The sequence below is a fragment of the Pleuronectes platessa genome, chromosome 11, assembly GCF_947347685.1.
Source record: "Pleuronectes platessa chromosome 11, fPlePla1.1, whole genome shotgun sequence".
NCBI classification, from domain to species: Eukaryota; Metazoa; Chordata; class Actinopteri; order Pleuronectiformes; family Pleuronectidae; genus Pleuronectes; species Pleuronectes platessa.
The window spans coordinates 21,549,240-21,570,333 of record NC_070636.1 but is presented as its reverse complement, the minus strand read 5'-3'; the positions used below and the strand labels follow the sequence as shown (position 1 = coordinate 21,570,333).

The following is a 21,094-nucleotide window of genomic DNA, read 5'->3' as shown; positions in this document are numbered from 1 at the left end:
AACCGCCACTACGAGACAAAGCACGGAGAGACTCTGAGGACGAAACGTAACGAGAAGGATCGAGGACATCGGTCATGAAAAACCTGGAAGAGTCATGGAATTGTTAAATGTTTATTTTCCAGTCCTGGAAAAGTGCTTGAAAAAAATCCCAAAAGTTTTGGAGAAGTCATGGAGATTTGTTATATTCATATTTTCATGTCGTTCATTTACGCTGAGTTTTAATTAATTCAAATGCTTTTAAAAGAAATACGCTCAAAATATAAGCAGGCATACTATCTCATACTAATTGAAATGTTCGGTGGGGAAGCAGGTGAGATAATGCACTACGCCAGGGAAGTGTAGATTTAACCATGCTTGGCTACAAATAGAAAAGTACATGCCATGTGTCACAACAGACGTCAATCAAACTATTGTCTCACTCATTTGTGTAATTCAAGGTTTACTTTATTCTTTGAAATTCTCATTGTTAGCTTAAATACTAAATTTAGTCTCTTTTGCATGTATACACTGAGATCTCACAAAATGTTTGGTCATGGAAAGTTGGTTTAAAGTTATTGAAAGTCATGGAAAAGTCATGGAAATCCATGGGTTAAAAATGTGTATGAACCCTGTGTATTATACATCAGGAGGTGTTGTGTAAGTCAGTGCTAAAAATGAATCATGTTACTGATGTTGTAACTAAATTATTTAACTTTATCAGGGCAGGAGCTGAATCACAGACAGTTTGTTGTACTCTTGGAGGAGCATGAGACTGAACATGGGGACGTAGGCTCCCACACAGCTGTCAGATGGCTCAGTCTGGACAAAGTGCTTAAAACTGTATGGGACCTGAGAGCAGAGATTCAAGAGTTTTGTGAAAAGAAAGGCAAGGACAGCCCAGAGCTCTCAGATGCAGACTGGATGGAAGATGAGGTAAATAGAGAGTTTAATTCTGCGTGGACAGATTAATTTGCTTTCACTGCCAACGATGCAACGATGCAGGTGTATGACAATTCACCATACATTGTCATACACCTGTATGCTTGATATGTGGCGAGGAATTAGCAAGCAATAAGAAATGTCATGTTGAAAGACATTTCCAGAGCGAGCACACAGCATCTGCTGAAAAGTACCAAGCTGGAGATGAGCAAAAAAAGAGTTCTGTGTTTCATTTAATTTAAAGTAGGCCTACACATGTATTATGTTCTCCTCTTCATAAGAGTTTGGTGTTTTCCTTTTTTGTAACAGGTTAAAATAGCAGTTAAACAGTTTTTTTTATTGTCGTTCTATAATTTAATAAATGCAACAAACTATAGTTTTTATATATATTGTATAACTATATATATAACTTTATAACCTGTGTTATCAAATATTTGTTTGGCTCCAGGCAGATTTAATTTGGGGGAAGAGGGGGCAAAATTGCTCTTTCGATATTAAAGGTTGACTACCCCTGGGTTAGTATGACACAAACACTAACTCACTCACTCACATGTCTCCCTTTCTCACACACACTCTCACACACAAGTCTCCATTTCACACACACTTATTTAATCACTTTCTCTCTCTTTCTCTTTGTCTCTCTCTCTCACACACATACACACACACATAGTCAAAATAGAATAGATTTTTTTTTGGGGGGGGGGCCTCAAAATTGTTCTTTGCCCAGGGCCTCCAATTAGCCAGAACCGCCCCTGACAGTAAAACATGGACGCAGTTCGTCCATCAATGAAATTACTTCTAATCCGTCCCTCTCTCTTTGTCATAGCTCCAGTGAGGGCCACAAGACAGGTTTGTTGTTAATTCATAGGCCCAATGTAGAGATCAATCCTCTGTCTACCATCTAAATATCTAACCCCATCTAACAGTTGTGTGTGCTGCAAGAGGCCATTTGGTCCTGAAAGACAAAGCAGTGCAAACAAACACTTTAAAAAAATCATTTTAATTATGGTGAGAATGTGATGATTCTGTGAATAGTGTGTTGTTGTTGTCTCTCCTCCTCCCCTTCTCTGTCTCCCTGTGCAGGTTGTGTGTGTGGCAGGAAGTGTGGCTGGTTCCTGGCTGCAGCAGACGAGGCACACCTGCTCTCAATCCACCTCATCATCCCCCCTATAAAAGGATGGTCTGCTCACCCATAGATATATATCTAAAGGCTAGATGTCTCGTCCGCGTTGCCGGCCAACGGAGTCGAACGTCCGCACATGGCGGCCATCTTGCCACAGGCGGCTTGCCCACCCATAACATTGTGTTGGTAGTGGTACATGTACTTTTAAATAAAAAATTAAATAAAATAATTCTAAATGTATATTTGTAAAGTGAAATCTTGTACCTATATAGAACATTATTCTATTTTTTTTAAATACCATAATTATTCATAAGTATGCAGAGTGATAACTACATCTCTGACGTTTATAACAAACCAAACCCTTTAAAAATCGGTTGAAAATGTATTGTTTTTTAATTTTATTATGATTATTTAAAAAATACGTACCACTACAACACAATGTAATGGGTGAGCGAGCTGACTGTGGCAAGATGGCCGCCATTTGCAGACGTTCGACTCCGTTGGCCGAGACATCTAGCCTTTATATATATCTATGTGCTCACCACTACTGCGCCAGATTATTCCGTCGTATACGGTAGAACATGTGCTTCAGCTATTCTCGACCCTCGTGTCTTTCATGGATATCTACTAACTAATGCATCTGCCTTCATCTACCTAGCCCTTCCCTGTGCCTGGCCGCTGAGTCTCAATCTTCGTCTCCTCTGGGATCTCTCAAAACATGACAAACCACAATAATCCTTTGTATGAGCGTTCTGACAACTGACAGAATTCCATTACTTTACACGTTGGGTAAACACTCCTGTTGGTTTGATATCTCGGTGCATTTGGCTGTAAACATGTTGCAGCACTGAAAGAGCTTCAGCTACTAGACGTGACAGAGAGAAGAAACAAGATGACAAGATGTTCAGTTGGTGTTCCTTGGTATGGTTTAAATAAATAAATAAAAACACTGGCACCGAATCTTTTTCGTTGCATTCCTTTTTTTCTTCGTCGTCTTCTTCTTCTTTACCTCTCCTGGTGTATTGCTGTTTCTAGGCACATTGTCACCAACTTTCTACACACCATCAATGTGAATATCTATCACGTCACCAAGTGCTTTTGGCCACAAAGGTCTACTAACCTCTGCATCTAGGCAGTCTTATTAAAAGGATTAACGGGTCAATGAAAGTAAATTAAGTAGTAAACTAAGAATTGGATGTTCGCTTTAAAGAGTAAATTAACACACATTAAAATATAGTTCTCATATTGCTGCAGTGACCTACGAGCGTAGTCCAGCGCCCTGTGACATCACGGCTGGGTGCGAAACTAATTTCAAACTTAACCAGAGACAGAAGAATCATTGCTTCTCAGCCTTTTAACTTACCCTTATTAAACTGTATTGTTGGTGTAGGCTGCTGCAATGTAACAAACAGGGAATGGATGTATTTTTAATTGGACAAAAGAAACGTGTGTAATTCGTCACCCCATCAATCCGTTGGAAAGAACCCGAGCCGATATGTTTCTCATTGTCATATGACGATAAAATAATCAATTTATTATCCGTCTCAGTCTTCATCATTTATTCCCACAGACACGACGGAATCCATTTCACTCCGGCCTTGTTCGGTTGAGAGCTGGCGTTAAATCTCTCTGCACACAAATGAATGTATCGCTTGGTGAGGATTAGTGTTAAATGGTTCTTTTCTGTTCTCTCCGTAGACTTAATAGAAAAAGAGAATTAAACGCCAACAACAATCTACACAATACTTAACCAGAATGGATGACACCATGTCTTGTTTTGTATGTGCAGCCATCTGTTTGAGTTTGAATGGAGCATCTCTGCGTTCTCCTGTGTGTAAGCAGTCAATGTTTCTTCAATGGATTTTTGCTTGCCAATCACACGAATGAGTTAACCTCAGTTGTAAGTTCTTCAGCAGAGTGATAGCAGCTAACTGTGAGGGATGGATATTATAATGTATAAATAATGATGTGACATCAATCCAAAGTGAGCCGAGCGCAGGTTTGTGATGTGCTTGAATCAGAGGTGAGAATCACAATGAAAGAAAGTATCTGCACCTTCTGCCACAGTAATTTGGCATGCGGGGCTGGAGTTAAAGCCTTGGGCGTCAATTACCATTAACATTTGAAGTATATAGTAAGAGGTGTTTCTTTGTTTTTATTTAAGAATAAACATTGGTTCTCTCAGGATGAGATGCTTCATGGCTTTATGCCTTGTTTGCTGTTGGTGGGGGACCAAAGGAAATAACCTTCAACAAACAACATGTCTAAACCTCTATATTTGTGAAGAAGATTTTGTCATTGCAATGTCTAATTTCCGAGATAATTTAAGTCAGTAATGTTACATTGTTTTGTTATGAAAATAGAGGAAGGAAGCAAGCAAAGCCGTCCTCCATAGAGAAACCTGCGTGGAAGTACTCTGGGTTTTATGTAGCAGACGTTATTTGTACCATTAAACTGTCTTACTTTGGTTGGGCTTTAACCATTGCTAATTCTTTCAAAGTAAATAATTGTAACTTTCAGGTGCTGATGTTAAAGGACAATAACAGTAGTAATGCTACCTCCCTCAGCATTTAAAAAGCTGCTCTGTCAGTGCATATTTTTTAATCCTAAGGATACAATATGACATATAAACATTCATTATTCTTTATTTGCCTTTAAAGTGGTCCCACTGTGCAGCTGTTTCACTTCCATAAAGCACCACAGCAGCTAAAGCACTACCAGCTGATCCTGCTGGAAATGGTTACTGTCAGGTGTATTTCACTGCCAGTCTGAACGTGCTTGATATGATACTTTTAGTTTAGTGTGGATTACATTTAGATGGATCAATCAAGCATGAGTGGTTAACTTCTGCCTTTCCAGCCAGAATATTCTCCCTCCTACCCTCATATCAATCTCTCTGTGTCATTGAGTATATGGCGTGCAGTCATCCATCCGTCCTTCCAAGGGGAGTGAGTGAAGGTTGCAGCTGACATTCATCCCATCACAGTCACACTGTAAAACCGTATGGAAAGGAGGCCACAGAAGGTGTAGTGAGGTAATAGACATGAGCAGTAGATAGTTATCGACCTACCTGCTTGTCCGTCATCCCTCTTCAAGCTCTTGATTCATATTTTGTGACAATTAGAGTCTCAGATAAATTTGACCTCAAAGCTTGTGAGAAACCAGAGCTTTAATTTTGATGCATACAAAATTATTGTGGTCACAAATATATTTTGAAATCTTATTTATCAGATTTTAGAGAACACATCAATAACTTGTTATCACATGGTCTGTTAGTTGGGGAAGTGTTCGACCCTTCTATTGTCGTAGGAATTTTGACCTTGATTTTGCAGTACAAGAAGAGACAATCTGAGCCATAAGTAGATTGCAAATACTACAATTACCACTGGAGCCATGTTGGTTTTCCGTTTACCACAAAAAAATTGATTGGAATGAACATTTTGCAAAAGTCATTTTGACAGTCATGATCAGCAATTGATGAATCCTTGTGGATCTGCCTATCGCCTGATTATTCTATTTAAACAAATATCAAGCAACTGGCAGATAAATCTAGATATTCATGGTGCCAAGAGGATACACCCCTGAATTTGGCTGGTTGATGGATTGCAAAGAGATGTTGATTAAACTTTATCATTAATGGTTTTTCCTCTAGCGCCATATTTTTTTTTAACTAACATGTCTCTTTTAAATTGATGTGTATAAAATTGCCTGACACATTCATGTTCCCCACAGGATGATTTTTTTTCCCTTTGGTGATCATTTGACTTTTCATCTAGCCTCTCATCAGTACTTTGGTTTATGACATTCCCATTGGCATCAGTTTAGGAATTTTTTATTTATTATTTTTTTTATTTGCCTTTATTTAACCAGGTCGGTCCCGTTGAGATACAATGACCTCTTTTCCAAGGGAAGCCTGGCCAAGACAGCAGCATACAAAAAATGTCAACAGTCACAAGACACACAAAAATCACATAACACAGATCAAATAAGATAAGTTCCCTGATCCCTTAAGATAAGGCAACAGGACTAAAGCTCCGGATTCCCACCAAAACAAGAACAAGTGCGGTATGAAGCCGCTCCAATTTCTTTCACATGAGTCTTCAAAGTTTCAAGGTTTATGAGCTCCTTTAACTTTAGAGTTTTTTGCAGTGCATTCCAAGCAGCAGGTGCAGCGAACTTAAAACAGTGCTTACCAAATTCCATGTAAAAGCGACTTCAATATCATCCAGTACAACATCAACAGTATGTGCAAAATGTGGAGATTTCCTATATGTGTTAGTACATACTAAACCGACCTGCTGTCAAATTGACCCCAATTATTTAATCTGCTCCTGTCGCCATCACACTTCTCCTTGCCTGCATCCTCTCTGCTGTTACGCGTCTGTCCTCCCCTCTTCCCGACCTCGTGCCTTTCATTCTTGGCATCTCCATTATTTCTGTCCCTCACCATTGAGATCTAACACGGTGCTTTCCTGGTGACGGATCAACTCCCTCCATCTCGCTCCTACACCGAATCATCCGCTTGCACTTCCTCCTCGTCACCTCTCAAGCCCTCATGTGCGCCATCGTCAGTCAGCCCTCGTGAATTTACATCATATGGAGTTCTTATTTACCAGCACGTGCTACTACTTCTATTCAACAGTTAGAACCCATTTCTGTATATGGTTGCAAGCAGGACACTATGTTTATTTGTTGCATGTCCCGATCAGTCAATGGCAGTGGAGTTCTACAGCAGTACCGGCTGATTTGTATACAACCCATATGGACAGTAAGCTGTGCATGAATCATTCATGTGCTGCTGCAGATGGTGCCGGTATCGTCTCAGATCCCACAGCTTTCTGGTTCAAGTGAGAATTGAGGGGATTCAAGTTGCTCACTGAAACATCAATTTACATGGCTAATGCGGTGGTGTCAGGTCAAGGCCAACACAAGCCTCCTCCGTTAGTTCAAACACAGTAACAACCACATTATATCTCTGTATCTTCCAAAAGAGCTGTATATGCAAAACACATTATCTGCACTTTGTAAGTAAATGGAACTAACTCGAAAAGAGCTTTCTGTGAAAACCATATACGTTTTTTACAACCAATACATTCATCATAATCTGATGGTGAATAGACAAATTGTTATTTTAGAGAGATCATTTAGTGTTTATTTATCCTCTCCCACAGGCCCCTTTTTCATCTATTACCTTGAATTTATTCTCGTTAGGCTGTTGCCCTTCGTTTTTTCTACCCTCACTTTTTACACTTTGCTTTTGTTTTCTTTTTCCGTTCTTTATTAACTTGTGATAAAGAAAGAGTAGCATTCATATTGTCTTGACAACCTCGGAGGAACGCTGGAGGGCTTTTCTTTCACACATGAACAACGCCGTGGGAGGTGGTAGGCAGCAGCACATCCACACTGGTGTTGGCCTTTATCACAAATAGCCTTAATGACCTCTTTGTCCGTGAAACCACACTGAACTCCGGAGAATCTCCCTGTCTGAAAACCGCTTTAGATGTACAAACTGTTGGGATAGGAACCACTGACCCTCATATCATTGGATGACCCTCTTATCCACAGGACATTTGACAAAACACAGTAAAGTCAGACTCAAGTGAACTTTCTGTTAAGTGCTATCAGAAGATCAAGAGGCAACATGAAACGTAGTCCAAAGAAAGATACTAATTTGCCAGGAATGATGCAAATTAATACAAAGATATTCTGCATTTGCTGAAAACCCTGCCACTTGAATTGTTAAATTGACTTCATGAACGTGCAGTTATAGAGAGATAGTTAGTGACTGGATAGGGAGAAGTCAAAGAGCTGATGTTTATGGTGACAAACGAGGCACAGTCCCATAAAGGCCTGGTCAGTTCGTCTGTTGCTATCTAGCATGTAGCATACATAACATCAGTGCAGCTGCTACATTGGCTGTTTGGGCTGAAGAATAAGATATTGAAATCTAATAGAAAACAAAAGTAAAGTCATAAGTCTGTGTGTGTTTGTGTGTTCGAGTGCCTCCGAGGCTGAGCTTGAGAGAGAGAAGGGAATATTTCTCGAAAAAAGCCAACATATCGACCTCAGCAAAGTTACACACAAGTAAAAGAGGAAAGAAAGACAACAATCTCATTCTGCCTGTCAGTAAACTCTGTTAACCCTCTCTAAATGCAGCAGACGATTTTCAGAGAATACTGCACATGACCTCAGTTTCTACCAGCTCATCCAAGACAAATCCTTTCACATAGTTTCACACTACACTCACAGAATTGTTTGGCCTAATATGATAACTTCATGTTTTTAAATTACATATACTGAGTGTTACTTGGACTGGATTTTTAGGTGAACTATCGCTTTTAAGTATTGATACAAAAAGCAAATGTCCGACAGAGATGAAGTGAGAAGCAATAAATATTCTAAGGATAGAGGTTTCATCAAATATGTTTTTTTGGGTAGACATATTGTGTAGCTAAGCAATCTAGGTCTAATCAAAATCCACGATCATGAAGTGGCTGCAGCTGTGATCCTGGATCTGCAAACGTTAGAGCACAAGGACTCTGACAATCAAGACCAGAGGTCTTCAACAGGGGGTCCGCAGAGGTACTGCAATTAAAAAAAAAAAAAAAATCCTAAATATTGTAGCGAACGGATAAATGGAGACAGAAGACGTCATCTTTCAGTCAGCAATGCACACACTGCAGCTCCTATACCTTGCACATGTTTAAAATAAAAACATTAATATATGAACCTGTGTATTATTTGAATAGCTTAGTATTAGGAGAGCGGTGGACTAGTGGCAGAAAACTTGGACTATGGGCAGAAAAGGTCTCGGGTTCGTCTCTGGTTCGACTCCACGGAGAAACAACAAAAAGACGAACCTTGATTGATCTGTCCAAAAATCCAAGAGGATTCTCCATACCCTGTCTAGTGCCCCTGAGCAAGGCACCTTATTCCCCCAACATCTGCTCCCTGTGCGCCGTACATGGCTGCTCACTGCTCTGTGTGTCCTGCACCAGATGGGTTAAAAGCAGAGGTTAAATTTCATCAGGTTAAATTTCCCTACAATTGCATGAGTGTGCCTGTGCATGTCTGTGCATGTGTTTGGGACAAATAAATGTATCTTAATCTAATTGAATGCACAATAACACGGTAGTTATGTTTAAACATGGCACTAGGTCCAGTTTAATATAAAACACATTTTAATCCAATATATATAGTAGGGGTCCCTGCTCCATCTCTTCATCAGTTTGGGGGTCCTTGGCCTGATTACGTTGAAGACCCCTGATCTAGACCTATAGCAGTATAGCTAAGAGCTGGTCCATAACCGACTAGAATGAGCTCTGACTCCAAACTTGTTCAATCTTTTGCTGTGTTTTGTTTTTTCCCCATATAGCAGGCCCTTACATAAGTTCTTTTAACGTAATGTTTTGAGCTAATGCTGGATGAATGTGACAGGTTTGGAGATTGAATGAAAACAATTTGAGGTGAAATACAGACGTTGAGCTGAATGAAAGACAGAGTACACAGCCTTGTTTTGGCATCGTGTCCCTAACTCAATCGGAGCATTCTGCCTATAGATGTTCGAGCTCTGCTGCTGCTGTCAAATATTTTCAAATGTTCAGGCTTTACACATTCATCATGTCAAGCTAATGACTGTGACACAGGAGAGATTTGTGCCATAGTACTCAAACGTAATTAATGTGAGATATTCCTCTCTGGAAAAGAAAAGAAACGCAATGAAAGATCACAAAAAGTTTGCCACGAGGTTGAGCTGTCAGAGGGGTGACGTCAGCTGAGTGAAGGGCCCTTTGAGGAAAGCTATAACAGCTTGTCGTGTGTTTGTGTGCGTGTGTGTGTGTGTGCCAAGCCGAGAGTGGCTCCTGTATTATTGATTGGCTATCGTTAGAGAATGAGATTGAGAATGACAGGTACAATTTAGAGTCTGACGACAGACACGCACAGGTTTCACAATACGAATATGCACAGTTATATGCATGTGTGTGTCTGTGTGTACATTGTAATGTCATGTTTTTACGTTCGGGAATGTAGCATGTGTAGAGCATGTCTGATTTTTTTTTTGTGTATTAATACTGTTCAAGATTGATGTGCACCGTTTGCATGCCACCTACAAATAAATGTAAATATTGTATGTACCGCACACAGTACATGCATGTAACTTGTGAAGTCGTATTGAAGTAGACTGTCGACAGTGGAGTGTGTCAGAGTTGCGAGTGGGGGAGACATATGCGTGCTGTGTCAACATGCAACTGCTAATGGCCTTTAAAAGCATAATGAGATGGGAACATTTCAGTCAACTGTGCTTTAAATCTGCAGAAAAGGAGTTAGTGTTGAGAGAGAAGTTTGGATTGGAAACAGTAAGGAGAGAGAAAATGGTAAATGAATGCTTAAAATAAAAACAGGGGTCCCCTTAAGTACAATCCTTTAAAAGAGTTGAATGTTTTTTAATCTAGCTGTGAGCCTCATCGTGTCTTGCAATGTTCTCCAAAGCCATTTGCAGACATGAACTCTGGAAAATGTGCGTGTAATGGGGTTTCCCTTGAGCATATGAAGAACCCTGCAAGACATTCTCCAGATCAGATGGGTTCACACGAACTGAGAAATCTCCGGAGTGTTCAGGTGAGGGGTGACGCAGCAGGCAGGAGGCAGCAGGCAGGAGGCAGGAGGCAGGAGGCAGGAGGCAGGAGGCAGGATGTAACAACTGAATTCCACTACAGTGATCAACTGTTTGAAGCACATCAACACGAGCGTTGCCCCCTTTGCACCAAAAGAATCACTTTGTCTGTCCAAGCTGACACCTTCATCTACATCATGTATGGCGACTCTCATCCTGAGATATTCGGATTCTCTTTGTTCGTTTTGTTTCAGGTTTACTTTTAAAATATTCACAATTTGGTCTATGTACCTATATTCACAAATTCCTCAAGGGGCCAGTGTCCTGATGACACTCATGAGAACTCTTTTGATCAATCATCCAGAACAAACTGATCTCCAGTGGAGTCCAAAGAACCGGACCAATATTGAGGAATATTACACTGTATAGGAACTGTGAAGCTGGTTTCTAGCACAAATTTGTGTTACACACTGATCTGACTCATTGTTCATGTGAACATCTAAAATACAGTGGTGGGATAGAGTGATGGACCCAACAGTCCCCTGGAAGCACCACATTTCACACATTCATAGGTATCAGTTACCTATGCCTGTTTTTATTCATCAAGATCCATGAATTATTCCCTGGAAAAGTAGTGGAAATGTCTGAAAATGTCCTTGCACCAGGTTTCATGTGAATCTAAAAAAAAATCACTATGACAGCTGAATACCCCGATCGCTACCGGCAGACTCCAAATGACATCATCAGTGCAAGATAGCAGGATTTCTGTCAGAGATATTTTGACTTCACCTCTAGATAGTGGGAGGAGGTAGAGACGTGTCGTCCACCTTAAAATCCAGTCGATGTTCATTACCAATATATGGAGCACTGCACCATTGTGTCAGGCTCGTTTGTAATTGCACTAATATGTCTAAGTATCCTTGTTAGCGGGCCCTCTCATGGTGCACTGCTCTTCGAAATATACTGGCTTTAAATGAATTGTCACATTAAGTTATTTCATCGTCGTGGAAAGTTTTCGCAAACTTTGACAAAGTGCACTGTGAATCGTTAGTGACTCTCACAGGATCCTCTCTGGAAATATTCTGCGCTGCTTGAGACGGATACAGGCAGTTATTTCTGTCACATTGGGAGCCAATTAAATCCAACTGTAAGTGTTTAACATTTTGCTGGAGCATATTCCCTTCTCGCACAAAACAACCAGCTCGGAAACACGAGGTGTCACAATACCAAATATATAAAAAGAATTAAACTTTTTCATGCTGTTCACATTATTCCAATTTGACCCATAAATGAACCAGCTCAGACATGCCTTGATGTATCTTGCTGTACTGGGACCTTGCACTGACTCTACATGTTAGATTAACACAGCGGAGCTCCAAAAGACTTTCAAAAAGTTTTGCAGCAGTTTTTGGCAGCAGGTCTGTTTTTCTAGGATTTTCTTATTCTTAAAATCCTGGGTATCAAATAAATCAAACTTCATTGTCTCTGTCTTATGATGCATATGCAAACACAGTTTTACCTTTTCTGCTGAGAGTGTTGGGTCGGGTACTTCCATTCAGCATTTCGAAGCTGCATGTAGTTTTACCACAAATTTGAGGTAAACAAGCAACTGACAATGATGATGTTGCAATTCAATTTCCTGTGTTATAACTGCACGGCAACATTGCTGGATGGATTATCCCTTTTTTTACTTATGTTGCCAGAATCGGAATTAAAAGAGGCTTTATGAGCTATAAACTGATATTTGCCAACTTTAAATTAAATCCCTTTCTTTGTTCCTTACTCTCTCAACACCTATCATGCTGCACTTGTAAACAAATTCGGAAATCATTGTCTCATTAACTTTCAGACATTGGTATATTCCTAGTTTAAACGGAATACTATCACTCTCTGCTGTCTCTTTATACTGTGTTTTACACAACCCAGTCTCATCAGAAAACGTTCAATGGCAACGTTGGTCCACTTGGAACGACGTTACCATCTCACAATCTGGCCTCTCAGATTGTGAGATGGTAACATTTAGTCCTCCCATTGTTTTGCATTGGCGTGTTCTCAGGTCACGTGACTCTCAAGCTCCCGTCTGCGGAGAGGAAAACATGGCGGAGATTCCCTGTTTTTTCAGATAAAAATATAATTTTGTAACTTAGTTTGGGCATAAAAATACATTCTGACACCATTTCTAGCGAGAAATGTGCTCTTTGCTTCCACAGTCTTCAGCCAGTTCGTGCTTATGATAAATATTTTAATAGTTATCACGCATGTGTTTATCGTTGCTATGACGGTTGCCATGCCACCACGGCGCAGCTTGGTGTTTAAATCACAGTCCCTGCGTGGTGTCCTTCAGTGATCGTGAATGTTATTCTTGTTATATAATAGTAATATTTGAGGTTAGATTACATCTCTAATGAGAAGGATCCTGCGAGTCTGCTCATACCGAGGCCGGCCCGAGTGCGCGAGCCGAGCGGCCCGAGCGGCGCGAGCCGAGCGGCCCGAGTGCGCGAGCGGACATGACGTGTGGCTGTCGTAAAAACCCTATTTGTAAACAACCAGTCCTTTTAACTCGGGGCTGCGTCATAAACACGGAGCGCTTGGAAGACCACGATGTCATCTTCCTTCTGTCAGGTAAGTAGTTTATTGTTTTTAAAGATCGTTACGATCTAGGTTTACAGTCCGAGTGCGGAGAGAGTCCGTCAATCCACACTATGGACGCTGTTCATCAGCTAATACGCCATTGTTAGCCACACGCTTCAGCCCACGGTAGCCTGTGCTACCTGGGAGGTGAATACATGGTTGTTGAAACCATATGTTAAAACCAGTTCAAGACGCTTAGCTCATCATTGAGGGACGCTACAATATAAATATAAACATGAATTTTATTTATGAATGCTTTAGATTAATAAGGAGTGTATTTCTCTACTATTACTCCACAATATCAGGTCAATTTGGTTTAATGTATAGTATGCATTATGACAATAATGTTTTCATGTTATGGAGTTGCGATTCATTTTATAAAACAATTGCTATGTTCTGTTTTTTAATCAAGGAGGATCAAAGTGAAGCTACAGGAGTTTCATTAACGTCAACAACTTGGACCGAACGGTTTGTTTTGCTTGATGAAGAGCAGGAAGGGCAGCCTGGAGAGAAAGAGAAGCCGGGTTGAGCCCACTACCATCATCCATGTACCACGAGGAAGATGAGGGAGAGAAATGATCCTACCATTAAAGAGGTACTTTTAAGTTACATACCAGAAAAACCATTTTATATAATTTGCCAAATATAAATTTTTATTAAATCCCCAAAGTACGCTTGCTGAAATACAAGTTAATATCACACTGAAAGACTTTTGATCAATCATGCTTCCCTGCTGTGATTGTTTAACTGGGAAAACAACTTTTTCCACAGGAAGGCAAGTAAATTTAAGGAATACATGTGCAAAGTTTTCCTCTGTTATGTATAATGATGACCCCCATCAAACATAATGTTAGCAATCTTTACACCTTTTAATTTATACTGATTATTTCTGTCTACATGTGTGAATTTGCCTTCATTAGTTTCAGAAAAGAGCGATGATGTATCGGTCAGTGGGCGGCAGCACGAGGCTCCGCAAACTAGTCTGTAAGCAAAGCAGACGAAGGCATCGAGGTTGCGGCCTGCCATCATTGTTATTTTGCTTAAGGGACTGAATATGTTTCATGCAGAAATATTAGCATTTCCCTTATATCTACCAAAACTGCTTGTTTCACAGACTGCAGTTTTGTTTTGATCCGATGTGGTGTGCAAATACAACCGTATCTGCAATGGGTTGTGGGGCATTAACATTTGTAACTCTAATTTTGTTTTGACAGACTGTGAAAAGAACGTTGAGAACATCACCACTCTACAGGAAGACACAGTCCAGTAATGGGTGTCAGAAGTTCAGTAGTGAACGACAGGTACTGTGGAAAAATGTGTGTCATTGTTGTACAATGTCCTTTGACTCTGTTTACACAAGGTTAACACAAAAAGGTTTGATTGTAAAGTGATGTTGGTATGAATTCATGTTATTCTCCTCTTCACAAGAAACAAACAATCCAAATTACCTGCAGAAAGCCCTTGATGGACGCTTCAGCTGCATTGTCAGACTGGCCAGACAGCAAGATGCCAACTTTAATGCCAATTTATTTGTGTAACATTCTGTGACCAAATGTATAGATAACTTTTTGTAGATTGTAAAAATAGATAACCCATTTATTACAAAAAAACTACACTAGAATTACCGCACTGCGTTGTATGACTCCGCTAACCAGTGCAGTGTCCGTCTACATATTTCTACATATTTTCTCTCATATAAATGACACTGTATCTCTTGACAACTGAAACCATAAGATGAGGTCAGTGTGGCCTTGACCTTTTTACTTTAAGACAAATACAAAGTTAGACAATCCGAAAACATGCAGTTATGCCTCCGGCGACTCGCTATTGCAGAGGCATTAAAACCGTAGTGTAGTAGATTGGATTTTATTGGTGTTACATTGGACATCTTGTATGGGTACACCAAACAATATATTTGGTTTCACATTCTAGATGGCAATAAGCAGAGTCATCAAATATAAAAAATATTTCTGTAGAAAAGAAAGCCCTGTATGTATACATACACACAAACGCACTATTGAGACGTTTTGTTTTTTATCATATATTCTCAGGCAGTACTGATGCATTTACTGAGAGGGGACGTGAGGGCCTACTCTGCGTGCTCAGAGTTCAAGCCCAGCAGGCTGCAGCGGGCCTGACATATTCTGGAACAGCAGCCCAGTCTTTGGATGACTCCTCTGAAGATGAAAACATGGCGAGGTACTTCTCCACTGATGAAGAACTGTGAGGGGTGTGATTAGCTACACTCTCTTGCTACAATGCTACTCATGCTACTCCCTGGCAGCCTTAGGAAGGCATTAGCTTGCTGTGTGGTAGCTGTTAGCTTCAGCATTTTTAGTTTTTAGTGGCCTGTCTGACGTTTATGTTTAAAAAAAAAAATCAGAGGGAACCATCTTCATAATTTAACACTATGGTTTGTTTGTGTCCTTCAGTTCTTCTCAAGAGAAGCAGTACAGGTGTGCCTCAGCTCCACGGTCCCTCCTGCAGCCTCCGCTCCTGATGCTAACCTCATGTCTCCATCACACCAAGCAGCAGACCTGGAGTGACAGACCTTTCTCCAGAGCTGCCCCCTCCCTCTGAAACCCCCCTCTCCAAAACACTATTTGTGTAGTTTTTTAAAGTATTTTTTGCATGAGAATTGTTGATCATATCATTTCCAGCAGATGCCTTAATATAATGTTTGTGCACAATAAATGACATTGATCATAACATAATGGTATTTCCTTGCACTTCTACACCATGATATTGGCAGATAAGATGCTGATTACATTAAAGCAGTGAATGCTCTTCTTTAAGCAACATAAACAAACAATGATCCAATGAATCTGAAGTAGAATGGGCACATTACATTCTGTAGAGAATGCCTCAGTTATGGAAGTCAGAAAATAACTTTCTTTATCTGAGGTTCCAGTCATTTATAGTCACAGCAAAGCACACAGGTCTGGTTGTCTAGGGACACCCATATCATTGTTTAAGATGTGTAACATCAAGTTTGTGTTTCAGTGCAAAATTAGTCATTAGTCAAGAGTTCACCCTCCTGTTTACATTAAAATTAGGTGACCCAGATGTTTCACAATGCATCTGATAAGGTCTTATGAGAAACATTCTTAACATTAAAGAAATCAACACAGAGGCTAGCAATAGATGTTTGACTTTAATCCGTAGCTGGTAATCGGCGGCCTGACTTATTCAAACACATTAATACTACAATGAATGAGGCAGGGGTTATCTATCAGAAATCAACTATATCGTCACGTTATGTTTCTCTTGAGCTCATTGAAATTACCTTCACATTCCACTCACTGTCACCTGAACCATACTGTTATTTCTGTATCTACAGTGACTTTTAGGAAAACATATACTAGAGGGCAATGTATAAACATTAATACATCTTATTTATATAGAGCTTTTCAAGTAGTGCAAGTACTAAACTGAGGGAAAGTTAATACAAACAATATATATATATCTTATTTCCATGTGCCAGGACAGCCTCACAGTTGGATGTAAACCAATTTTAGAACACATTTGCTTATACTGGAGATCTTTTAAATTAATGTCCCAGAAATGATTTCTGATGGAAAACCCCTGCCTTATTCATTGTAGTATTAATGTATTTGAATAAGTCAGGCCGCTGATTACCAGCTACGGATTAAAGTCAAACATCTATTGCTAGCCTCTGTGTTGATTTCTTTAATGTTAAGAATGTTTCTCATAAGACCTTATCAGATGCATTGTGAAACATCTGGGTCACCTAATTTTAATGTAAACAAGAGGGTGAACTCTTGACTAATGACTAATTTTGCACTGAAACACAAACTTGATGTTACACATCTTAAACAATGATATGGGTGTCCCTAGACAACCAGACCTGTGTGCTTTGCTGTGACTATAAATGACTGGAACCTCAGATAAAGAAAGTTATTTTCTGACTTCCATAACTGAGGGATTCTCTACAGAATGTAATGTGCCCATTCTACTTCAGATTCATTGGATCATTGTTTGTTTATGTTGCTTAAAGAAGAGCATTCACTGCTTTAATGTAATCAGCATCTTATCTGCCAATATCATGGTGTAGAAGTGCAAGGAAATACCATTATGTTATGATCAATGTCATTTATTGTGCACAAACATTATATTAAGGCATCTGCTGGAAATGATATGATCAACAATTCTCATGCAAAAAATACTTTAAAAAACTACACAAATAGTGTTTTGGAGAGGGGGGTTTCAGAGGGAGGGGGCAGCTCTGGAGAAAGGTCTGTCACTCCAGGTCTGCTGCTTGGTGTGACGGAGACATGAGGTTAGCATCAGGAGCGGAGGCTGCAGGAGGGAGCGTGGAGCTGAGGCACACCTGTACTGCTTCTCTTGAGAAGAACTGAAGGACACAAACAAACCATAGTGTTAAATTATGAAGATGGTTCCCTCTGATTTTTTTTTTTAAACATAAACGTCAGACAGGCCACTAAAAACTAAAAATGCTGAAGCTAACAGCTACCACACAGCAAGCTAATGCCTTCCTAAGGCTGCCAGGGAGTAGCATGAGTAGCATTGTAGCAAGAGAGTGTAGCTAATCACACCCCTCACAGTTCTTCATCAGTGGAGAAGTACCTCGCCATGTTTTCATCTTCAGAGGAGTCATCCAAAGACTGGGCTGCTGTTCCAGAATATGTCAGGCCCGCTGCAGCCTGCTGGGCTTGAACTCTGAGCACGCAGAGTAGGCCCTCACGTCCCCTCTCAGTAAATGCATCAGTACTGCCTGAGAATATATGATAAAAAACAAAACGTCTCAATAGTGCGTTTGTGTGTATGTATACATACAGGGCTTTCTTTTCTACAGAAATATTTTTTATATTTGATGACTCTGCTTATTGCCATCTAGAATGTGAAACCAAATATATTTTTTGGTGTACCCATACAAGATGTCCAATGTAACACCAATAAAATCCAATCTACTACACTACGGTTTTAATGCCTCTGCAATAGCGAGTCGCCGGAGGCATAACTGCATGTTTTCGGATTGTCTAACTTTGTATTTGTCTTAAAGTAAAAAGGTCAAGGCCACACTGACCTCATCTTATGGTTTCAGTTGTCAAGAGATACAGTGTCATTTATATGAGAGAAAATATGTAGAAATATGTAGACGGACACTGCACTGGTTAGCGGAGTCATACAACGCAGTGCGGTAATTCTAGTGTAGTTTTTTTGTAATAAATGGGTTATCTATTTTTACAATCTACAAAAAGTTATCTATACATTTGGTCACAGAATGTTACACAAATAAATTGGCATTAAAGTTGGCATCTTGCTGTCTGGCCAGTCTGACAATGCAGCTGAAGCGTCCATCAAGGGCTTTCTGCAGGTAATTTGGATTGTTTGTTTCTTGTGAAGAGGAGAATAACATGAATTCATACCAACATCACTTTACAATCAAACCTTTTTGTGTTAACCTTGTGTAAACAGAGTCAAAGGACATTGTACAACAATGACACACATTTTTCCACAGTACCTGTCGTTCACTACTGAACTTCTGACACCCATTACTGGACTGTGTCTTCCTGTAGAGTGGTGATGTTCTCAACGTTCTTTTCACAGTCTGTCAAAACAAAATTAGAGTTACAAATGTTAATGCCCCACAACCCATTGCAGATACGGTTGTATTTGCACACCACATCGGATCAAAACAAAACTGCAGTCTGTGAAACAAGCAGTTTTGGTAGATATAAGGGAAATGCTAATATTTCTGCATGAAACATATTCAGTCCCTTAAGCAAAATAACAATGATGGCAGGCCGCAACCTCGATGCCTTCGTCTGCTTTGCTTACAGACTAGTTTGCGGAGCCTCGTGCTGCCGCCCACTGACCGATACATCATCGCTCTTTTCTGAAACTAATGAAGGCAAATTCACACATGTAGACAGAAATAATCAGTATAAATTAAAAGGTGTAAAGATTGCTAACATTATGTTTGATGGGGGTCATCATTATACATAACAGAGGAAAACTTTGCACATGTATTCCTTAAATTTACTTGCCTTCCTGTGGAAAAAGTTGTTTTCCCAGTTAAACAATCACAGCAGGGAAGCATGATTGATCAAAATTCTTTCAGTGTGATATTAACTTGTATTTCAGCAAGCGTACTTTGGGGATTTAATAAAAATTTATATTTGGCAAATTATATAAAATGGTTTTTCTGGTATGTAACTTAAAAGTACCTCTTTAATGGTAGGATCATTTCTCTCCCTCATCTTCCTCGTGGTACATGGATGATGGTAGTGGGCTCAACCCGGCTTCTCTTTCTCTCCAGGCTGCCCTTCCTGCTCTTCATCAAGCAAAACAAACCGTTCGGTCCAAGTTGTTGACGTTAATGAAACTCCTGTAGCTTCACTTTGATCCTCCTTGATTAAAAAACAGAACATAGCAATTGTTTTATAAAATGAATCGCAACTCCATAACATGAACACATTATTGTCATAGTGCATACTATACATTAAACCAAATTGACCTGATATTGTGGAGTAATAGTAGAGAAATACACTCCTTATTAATCTAAAGCATTCATAAATAAAATTCATGTTTATATTTATATTGTAGCGTCCCTCAATGATGAGCTAAGCGTCTTGAACTGGTTTTAACATATGGTTTCAACAACCATGTATTCACCTCCCAGGTAGCACAGGCTACCGTGGGCTGAAGCGTGTGGCTAACAATGGCGTATTAGCTGATGAACAGCGTCCATAGTGTGGATTGACGGACTCTCTCCGCACTCGGACTGTAAACCTAGATCGTAACGATCTTTAAAAACAATAAACTACTTACCTGACAGAAGGAAGATGACATCGTGGTCTTCCAAGCGCTCCGTGTTTATGACGCAGCCCCGAGTTAAAAGGACTGGTTGTTTACAAATAGGGTTTTTACGACAGCCACACGTCATGTCCGCTCGCGCACTCGGGCCGCTCGGGTCGCGCCGCTCGGGCCGCTCGGCTCGCGCACTCGGGCCGGCCTCGGTATGAGCAGACTCGCAGGTTCCTTCTCATTAGAGATGTAATCTAGCCTCAAATATTACTATTATATAACATGAATAACATTCACGATCACTGAAGGACACCACGCAGGGACTGTGATTTAAACACCAAGCTGCGCCGTGGTGGCATGGCAACCGTCATAGCAACGATAAAAACATGCGTGATAACTATTAAAATATTTATCATAAGCACGAACTGGCTGAAGACTGTGGAAGCAAAGAGCACATTTCTCGCTAGAAATGGTGTCAGAATGTATTTTTATGCCCAAACTAAGTTACAAAATTATATTTTTATCTGAAAAAACAAGGAATCTCCGCCATGTTTTCCTCTCCGCAGACGGGCGCTTGAGAGTCACGTGACCTGAGAACACGCCAATGCAAAACAATGGGAGGACTAAATGTTACCATCTCACAATCTGAGAGGCCAGATTGTGAGATGGTAACGTAGTTCCAAGTGGACCAACGTTGCCATTGAACGTTTTCTGATGAGACTGGGTTGGTTTTACATGATCTGTCACTGAGCCATTACCAGTTGGGATTAATGCTGGAAAACAGTGCAGCACAAAAATGGAACAACACACCTAAAGTTTTGTGAGTATCTCTTAGCAATTGGTGGCAGTGATGTAAGACCTTTGAAAGAATTACAAATAGTAATCCTGTGAAAAGAGACAGAAAGGGGGGTGCCAGGAGTCTGCGTTCAGAGACTCGTGGGAGGAGGACATCTGTTCATTGGGGGCGACTGTGGCTCAGGAGGCAGAGCAGGTCGTTAACTAACCAGAGCATCATT

The 21,094-nt window shown here is 40.2% G+C and overlaps 1 long non-coding RNA gene across 2 annotated transcripts; it reads right to left on the bottom strand.

Moving 5' to 3' along the window:
* Positions 1–17,499: 17,499 nt before the first annotated feature.
* On the bottom strand, positions 17,500–20,221 carry LOC128451019 (uncharacterized). Of its 2 annotated transcripts, XR_008340063.1 has the most exons (5): positions 20,103–20,221; positions 19,499–19,681; positions 18,793–18,879; positions 17,895–18,042; positions 17,500–17,661 (listed from the first exon to the last, which is right to left on the bottom strand). It is a non-coding gene; the product is annotated as an uncharacterized LOC128451019 (long non-coding RNA). The 2 variants fall into 2 exon arrangements; XR_008340062.1 differs by lacking the exons at positions 17,500–17,661; positions 17,895–18,042 and adding an exon at positions 18,135–18,665.
* Between the last annotated feature and the right edge of the window lie 873 nt (positions 20,222–21,094).